General features: G+C 40.0%; 2 non-coding genes across 2 annotated transcripts; one reads left to right on the top strand and one right to left on the bottom strand.

Annotated features, from left to right (window-relative positions):
* Positions 1–7,378: 7,378 nt before the first annotated feature.
* TRNAK-UUU lies at positions 7,379–7,451 on the top strand. The gene has a single exon. It is a non-coding gene; the product is annotated as a tRNA-Lys (tRNA).
* A 285-nt stretch (positions 7,452–7,736) lies between these two features.
* On the bottom strand, positions 7,737–7,809 carry TRNAK-UUU. Its single transcript has one exon. It is a non-coding gene; the product is annotated as a tRNA-Lys (tRNA).
* Positions 7,810–8,385: the final 576 nt, after the last annotated feature.

Below are 8,385 nucleotides of genomic sequence, written 5' to 3'. Positions count from 1 at the left end.
CTTCCGGTGAGGCCTCCGGAAACCATAGAGACGCCACTGGAGGGCTAGAGAGGCAGAAAGACTGCGGTCTCCCCACCATAGAGTAGAGGCCAGTCCGGGGAGAGAGTCGCAGGACTTGGAAGACTAAGTTGTGAAGTTTCAAGAGAAAACGTTTGAGGAGCTCGCAGAGTCTGATGGTATTTACAGATGTGTCCTAGGACATCAAAAATCGAGGATGGAAGAAACCTAATAGCGTAGTCAGAGGAAGCCTTCCGCTCTTCCAAAAAACACCACTCCCTCTGTTTCTCAAAGTTAACGTATTCATTCTTATTCCCCAGAGATAGTGGCTGCAGAGGGCAAACAGCATCTTAGTGTCGCTAATTGGGGGAAATAGAACTAGGATATACACGAATAACAACGAGATATGTGATAAATGCTTGGAAGAGGTGCAAAGAACGAGGGAGGTGGAGCGTCTTTGGATCAGCAACCCGGTCATCGAGTCCCAATATAAAAGCTCCTGCCACAAACCTCCCAGGTTGGCCGACTTCCACCTCAGAAGGTGCCAAATGGTATTGTCTCTCCCAAATACCTCCTCTCATTGATTTCAGGATGATTCTAAATGTTAGAGGATTTTCTGAGCTGAAGTATGTTACTTTGCAGTTTCCGTTGGTTTCATTTCTACACTTGGGAGACGTAGAGTAAGGCTTCATTCTTTACCATATGAATACTGTTCAGTCATTTGAAGACAGTTACCATGTCCCATCTCTAACCCTGTGCCTTGTTATTCTGCAAGCTAAAAATCTCACAACCTTCAACTATTTCTTACTTGACATGGCTTCAAGCCACCCTGGTCACCATCTTCTGAACAAGTACCTGTTTGTTCTGTTTAAATTGTGGTTCCCAGAACTGGGTACAAACCCATGCTAAATAAAATAGGGCAATGACACCCCCCCACACACACTTAATTTGCACATTGCACCTTGCTCTATTTCTGGCATAACCTTAGGCAGAGCTGGAGATCCAGATCTCTGCAAAGGAGCCGAAAAAGTAATGCCTTTTCACAGTTGCTCTGAAAGAGCTTGAAGTCAGCAACCACCTCTCTCAAAAATTAGAGGGGAGGGGCTTTTTTAGGAGAACCAGTCTCCACTGTTTCCCCTCTCTTTTTATGCAATCAAGTTGAGTGCTTTTTTGGTTTAATTCCCAAACAGGAGTTTGTTTTGTATCTTTCAAATAGTATCCGGTTAGTTTAGGTCTCTTCCTATTGCCTCCTGGACTCTTGGAATTATGATCCTGTCATGCAATTCATTTTGTTTAAGATAAACATTTGTTGAACACCTACTGTGTGCCAAACACCAACCTAGAAGATTCCAAAACAAGTAACACCTGGAATCTGTCTAGTGGAGGACTCAGACAGTCCAGGTAAGGAGAATGTGGGTCTACAGCCATACCGCCCTGAACGTTCCCAGTCTCGTCTGATCTCAAAAGCTAAGCAGGGTCACGCCTGGTTAGTTCTTGGGTGGGAGAATGTGGTAAGTGCAATGCTTGATGAGCTGCACTTAACCATGCCTGGAAGGTTGAGAGGGATTAGTTCTTTTCCTTTTACATTTTGCAAAAATTTTGATTAAGATCTTTAACGTGTCTTCACTGAAAGTCTTGATAAATACGCTGAATAGGACATGGTTAAGAATAGAGCTTTTCCTGTCATGGTTGATATTAATTCGTGATTAATCATTCATCCTTGAACGTTGTTCTTAAACCACAAATGATTCTACCTACTAGTGGTCAATATCTGGACACATTTTGCTATCCTTTCCCAAGGATTTCATAAAACTTCATCACATGACTTGCTCTAATGAAAATAAGCCATAACTGTAGCATTTCTTCTGCTCGTCAAATGCACTTAAAAAGAAAATGAAATTAGCTTAAGCTCATAACTAACTCAGTGATCCTCACTTCCTTCCCTAAGAACTATACTCAAAAACTGTTTATTTAATAAAGAGACAGGAAACCTGGGTTTAGTCTAGCTATTTCTAGAAACCAGAAAGTTACATAGTTCTACAGTTTCCCAGTCTGTAAATAAAATGGCTAAATGAGGTGATTTTTCTAGAGCCCCTGGTAGTTCTAAAGGAATTGGAAGTCAGTGTTATTATAGCCTTTCTTAAAAATTCATAATGAGCTACTTCACACATACAAAAAAAAGTATAAAGAAGAATCTAATCTTTTCCCCGTAACTCTTCCTTTTTTTTTTTTTTTTTTTTTTTAATGTTTACTCATTTTTGAGCAACAGAGTGCGAGCAGGGAGGGGCAGGGAGAGAGGGAGACACAGAATCCGAAGCAGGGTCCGGGCTCTGTGCTGTCATGACCCGAGCCGAAGTTGGACACTGAACTGACTGAGCCACCTAGGCACCCCCCCCCCCTACTTTTCCTAAAGAACGATTCTTTACCTGTTACAAAAAGGTTTCCTACAGTAGTCCCATCTCCCTCCTTCAACTCCATAGGGAACCACTATTCTGAATTTGGTATTTACCCCTGCCATGCACTTCTTTAGACCTTTAGGATTTATATATGCATATATTCCCTCAGAATTTGATGCTTTTAAAATCTTTGTAAATGGCATCAAACTGTATGTATTCTGCAACTTGCATTTTTTCCTCATTGTTGGGAAGTTCCACCATGTTGAATCACATATGGTTAGTTAATTTTCAATATTGTGGAGTAATACTGTATCGTAATATATTAAATTGTAGAATTAATTGTTATACAGTAAGTGTGCTTCTCTAGAGCTGGCATCACAGAATACCACAGACTGGATGACTTAAACAACAGAGCTTTGTTTTCTCACAGTTCTGGGTGCTAGAAGTACAGGATCAAGGTGTTGGCAGATTTGGTTTCTTCTGATACCTCTCCTTGGCCTGCACATGGCTGCCTTCTTGCTTTGTCCTCACCCCTCGGTCTGTAAGTGGTCTGTGCCCTGATCTCTTCTTAAAAGGCCACCAGCCATAATGCATTAGGGCCCACTCCCATGACCTTACTTTACCTTAATCACCTCCGTAAAAGGCCTGTCTCCAAATAGAGTCACATTCTGAGATGCTCAGGGGGTAGGACTTCCACACATTAATGGGTGGGGGGCACAATTCAGCCCATAATTGTAATGATCATACCACAATTTTTTATTCACCTCCTCCTTTGATAAATACTAAGGTGTTTCCAGTCGTTTACTGTTACAAACAGTGCTGCCACCGACATTCTTGTACCTGTGAACTCCAGGGAGTAGAATTATTGGGTCACAAACACACTGTCAATGCTGTCAGATCATAACACAGTGCTCTCCAACGTGGTTGTGGGAATAGACACTCCTCACGAATGTGTATGGGAGTCTCTTGGTCCATATTTTTGCCAACCCTTGGTATTGTCAGACTATTAAAAAACGAACCTGATAGATGTGAGAATTTCTTATGGTGGTTTGATTTCTATTTCCATGATTAAGAGTAAGGCCGAGCATTTTTTCATATATATTGACTATGGTTACTCACCTATGAATTGCCTGTCCACATCTTTTGCCCATTTTTCTATTGATTAGCCTTTCCCTTGTCGATTTGTAGGAGTTCTGTATATAATCTGGACATTAATCCTTCTTGATTATTATGTATTACCAATCTTCAAATCTGTACCTTGTTTTCAGTTTTTTAATGTTGTCTTTTGATGAACAGAAGTTTCTGTTTTTCAGAAGTTTTTTTAATGAAGTCAGATTTATTAATTATTTTCTTTATGTTTCACTTCCTTTTTTTTTTTTTAAAGAGATTCCTCCCTGTTAGGGGGTCATAAAGATACTCATATATTTTCTCCTAAAGGTTCTAAAGATGTCCTTTTCACATAGAAGCCCTTAGCTCATTTGCAAGTGATTTTTGTGTATGTTGTAACATGGAGATCCAATTTTACTTTTTCAATTTGAAGAATAAATACACGTCTCTATTACTGAATCTGTAAACTGAATATGAGTCTATCTATAGTCTCTTGAATCCATCTTTTCTTCCTAGTTAACACAATCATTGAAGATTTTGTAGAAGAGGTTTCATTTGAGTGGGGCCTTAAAAAATTGAATAGGATTTTGAGGGGTGCCTGGGTGGCTCAGTCGGATAAGCGCCCAACTTTGGCTCAGGTCATGATCTCACAGTTCATGGGTTCGAGCCCCGCATCAGGCTCTGCATTGACAGCTCAGAGCCTGGAGTTGGCTTCCCATTCTGTGTCTCCCTCTCTCTCTGCCCCTCCACCTCTCGTCTCTCTCTCTCTCTCTCTCTCTCTCTCTCTCTCTCTCTCTCTCAAAAATAAATAAACATTAAAAAGAAACTTTAAAAAAATGAATAGGATTTCAAGAGGTGTAAATAGAAGTCATCTGAATAAACATGGCACAAATAATGAGGAAAGAAAGAGATGAATTGGAAGGTATGATCTTAAAACTGAAAGAATCTACTTTGATCAAAGTGTTGGTTACTGAGTAAACGATTGGCATGGTATCGAATCACACTGTCTCATATAATATTCACCAGTCACATGTGGCTTGAAATTTGGCTAGTCCGAATTGAGATGTGCTATGAGTGTAAAATACACATCAAATATCTTATTTATAAGGTTTTATATTTTTAATTTTTATTTATTTATTTTAATGTTTATTTTTTGAGAGAGAAATAAAGACAGAGCATGAGCGGGGAAGGGGCAGAAAGAGAGGGAGACACAGAATCCGAAGCAGGCTCCAGGGCTCTGAGCTGTCAGCACAGAGCCCGACGCAGAGCGTGACCCTAGTAAGTGTCAGATTATCATGACCTGAGCCGAAGTCAGACGCTTAACCAACTGAGCCATCCAGGCGCACCAGTAATGTTTCATATTGATTACATATCAAAATGATAATATTTTGAAATATTGGGTTGAATAAAATATATTATAAAAATTAATGTCATCTGTTTCTTTTTACTTTTTTTTTTAAATGTGGCTCCTGGAAAATTTTAAATAACAATTTTGGTTTGTATTGTATTGGTATCAAAGTAGGCCAGGACCAGATTGCGGAGGACTTTGAATGCTGCTATAAAAAGTTCCATGTGTTACTCAATGAAGTAGTAGGGAAGAATCAAAGGGTTTTGAGCAAAGAGAAGGCAGTCTAATATTCCTAACTTGATGGTTAAACATCCCGTCTGCACAGAGCCAATTTTAGAAACCTGTACCATTAGCCTTGGGCAGATGATTCATTCTGGTGATGTGATTCTTACAGAGAATATTTGATGGTAGTCCTTGTTACTGTTTTTATTGTAGCACAAAAAAGTCTAATGTGTGCTCCTTTCAGTGGGAAACTGGAACATAATTGAGCCAAACTTTAAAAAAGAATTGTTTTGTTAAGTTTATATGTTTATTTTGAGAGAGAGCGTGAGCAGGGAAAGGGAAGAGAGAGAGAGAGAGAGAGAGAGAGAGAGAGAGAATCCCAAGCAGCCTCAGCACTGTCAGCACAGAGCCCGACATGGGGCTTAAACCCACAAACCTTGAGATCATGACCTAAACCGAAATCAAGAGCCAGATGCTCAACTGACTGAGCCACCCAGGCACCCCAAGCCAAACTTTTAATAGTTCCCCTATTGCTCAGAGGATAAAGTGATTCTTTTTGTCTGGCGTTAACCCAATATTGTCAGCCTTCAAAATTCTCAACATCTTCCTTGAATCCATTCAAATATGTTAAGCCTGATACAGCACAGTCACTATAGTTAAATAATGCTGTAGTGCATATTGGAAAGTTGCAAGAGAGCAGATCGTGGAAGTGTTCATCGTTATGAAAAAACGTGTCGTGATGCATGTTAACTATGTGTCACACATGTTAAAAACTATGTGTCGTGATGCATGTTAACTAGACTCACTGTGGTGACATTTTGCAATGTATACAAATACGGACTAGTTATGTTGTGCACCTGAAACTAATGTTATATGTCAATTAGATCTTGATAAAAAAATAATTGTTAAAAATAAGCTAAGTGCTTGTCGAAGCGTAGACAGTGTTAGAACTCTAGCTAGAGCAGAATCTGTAGTCTGTTCTTGTTACGTCTTTGCCATTAAGTCTTTAGATGACTTCGTGATTGCTTTTTACTTGTCAGACACTGTTCCCAACAATTTGTATAAACTACCTTATACATTCTCACAATTATCCCATTGTCCTGAGACACAGAGAAGTAGTTTACTCAAGATCACACAGTGGAAGGAAGGTTTCAAACAGGTGCACCTCGATTCAGAACACAGACTTTATAGAGAGACATTTATGCTTTCGGTTTTTCAATGTGCATATATGCACCTTTTTAAAAAATTGGTCTGAAGTGTTTCCTAACTTAACAATGTTTTGCATTTTCCTCAAGTCGTATTCTTCTACAGCATGATTATTAATAGCTACATAATACTCCATGCATTAAGACGGTACCATAATTTATATAGCCATCTCTGTCATTTGCAGTATTTTCCACTTAAAATACCATGACGATCTCTCCTGTAACCAAGTCTTTTTATGTATCCCTGATTATTTCTTCAGGACAAAGTCCAAAAGTGACATTGCTGGGCCTGAACAACCACTCCTAAAGTGTTGGAATTAGGCAGATAGATTAAGGGAGAGCAACACCAGCGAACAGAAATTCTTTAATGTCTCACCCTGAGCCCCATGGTGGATAAGTCTCAAAGCCGGCCCTGTAGCAGAAGGCAGTGCTCAGATCACTGATGGCAGTGGAAGAGAAGAGCCTCGAATGCCATGATCAGTGAGATCTCTCTGCAGGCACGCTCAGCTTTCTTGTCTCTCTGGCTGGCAGGGCTTGTACCCCCAGGATCACTGCTGGTGACTTCCTCCAGGGTTTGCGTCATTTAAAATTATTTGGACGTCTTCAAGGGACCTGCGGGACAATCACACTATCCCTCTGCAGGGTCCTTTCTCCCAGTTTGTACTCTGCAGTTCAACCCAGTGGCTTCCCAGCAGCATATTTATACTCTTCTCTTAGACTCTTTTCTTCTTTTCTGTTGTCGGGTCAGTTTTAGAACTGATATCCACGTGATTGTCAATAATAAAAGGGACCTGATGCCACCACAACGCTTCAAAAGTGATGTACCTTGCCCTTCTCTTAATCCTGGATGTGTTGGATTGATTACAAATCAAAGAAGCCTACGTAATAATGGCTGTTGGGCACATAAATACCTCTCAGTTCTGAAGTAGCTGCTAACGCTGCTGACAAGTACATGATTCAGGTCTTCTGTTTCTCTTTGTTGTATGAATCGTGAGCTTTCTTGGGTTTAAAACGGTTTCACAAAATGTGGATGGAAGGAGGCGATTACGCAAGGTTCTTTATTCTTATGTAAGGCATTGTAATAGGAGCCTTCTCTTGTGAGAGCCCGGATAGCTCAGTCGGTAGAGCATCAGACTTTTAATCTGAGGGTCCAGGGTTCAAGTCCCTGTTCGGGCGCTTTGCTTTAACTTCTGCCTTCCTTTTCAGCTTCGATTTTTAACAATCTGAACAACACAAGTTCCGTCTCACTGGGAAACCACCACGTAAAAACTTCCATATTCACCAAGAAATTGAGTGAGTTTGCGTAGTCAGTGTTTTCTTCCCCGCGAACATATTTACCTCGCATATTCTGAAAGCAATTCTGAAAAAAAAAAAACTCAATTTGAGGCAGAAGTTTGCTTCAGTGCTGAGATTTTCATACGGTAATATTTGGTAATGTAAGTAAGGGGCAAAAGCCACAGACGCCCGAACAGGGACTTGAACCCTGGACCCTCAGATTAAAAGTCTGATGCTCTACCGACTGAGCTATCCGGGCGCTCTTGGGAAGCTCTGCTCTTCTGTTTACTTGATATAATTCTAATAAATTACTTCTCTGGTTGAACCATATTTGAAGTATCTTTTTTAGCAAGATTTTTAAAAAAGCATTTATTTTTCTGTTTCTCCATTTCCTTAAGACATGTGTTCTTGAAGTTCTTTCATATTTCATATTTGATCAATTGCCAGTATCTACTAAACTCTGACACGAAATGGTAGCGACTTATGGGAAAGGGCAACCAACATTAAACTTTCAGACATAGAGCTGTGACCTCTTTTTGTTACAATTCTTGTGTCTTCCGTTTATCACTTCGCCAGTAGGACCTCTTAATTTTAGTTACTCCACGGAACTAGATGACCGTATCTTTCTCTTTAATGAAAAATACATTTCCGTTAACTAGATGATACAGCTGTTAGATGAGCATCCCTCAGCACAAAAGAAGGAAAGACGCATCTGATTCACGAATAGAGCAGCTAATATAGGAAAATAGAAGTGACAGTGGAAAGGTGGGTCCAAATTTAGACAAGAGAGAAGGAGCTTAGACTTTTAATTTAGGTTTTGACCGAATTTTTGCTT

This window comes from Prionailurus bengalensis, chromosome E4 (assembly GCF_016509475.1).
Source record: "Prionailurus bengalensis isolate Pbe53 chromosome E4, Fcat_Pben_1.1_paternal_pri, whole genome shotgun sequence".
Lineage (NCBI taxonomy): Eukaryota > Metazoa > Chordata > Mammalia > Carnivora > Felidae > Prionailurus > Prionailurus bengalensis.
Note: the sequence above shows the minus strand (reverse complement) of the source record. Positions and strands in the feature narration are given on the sequence as shown.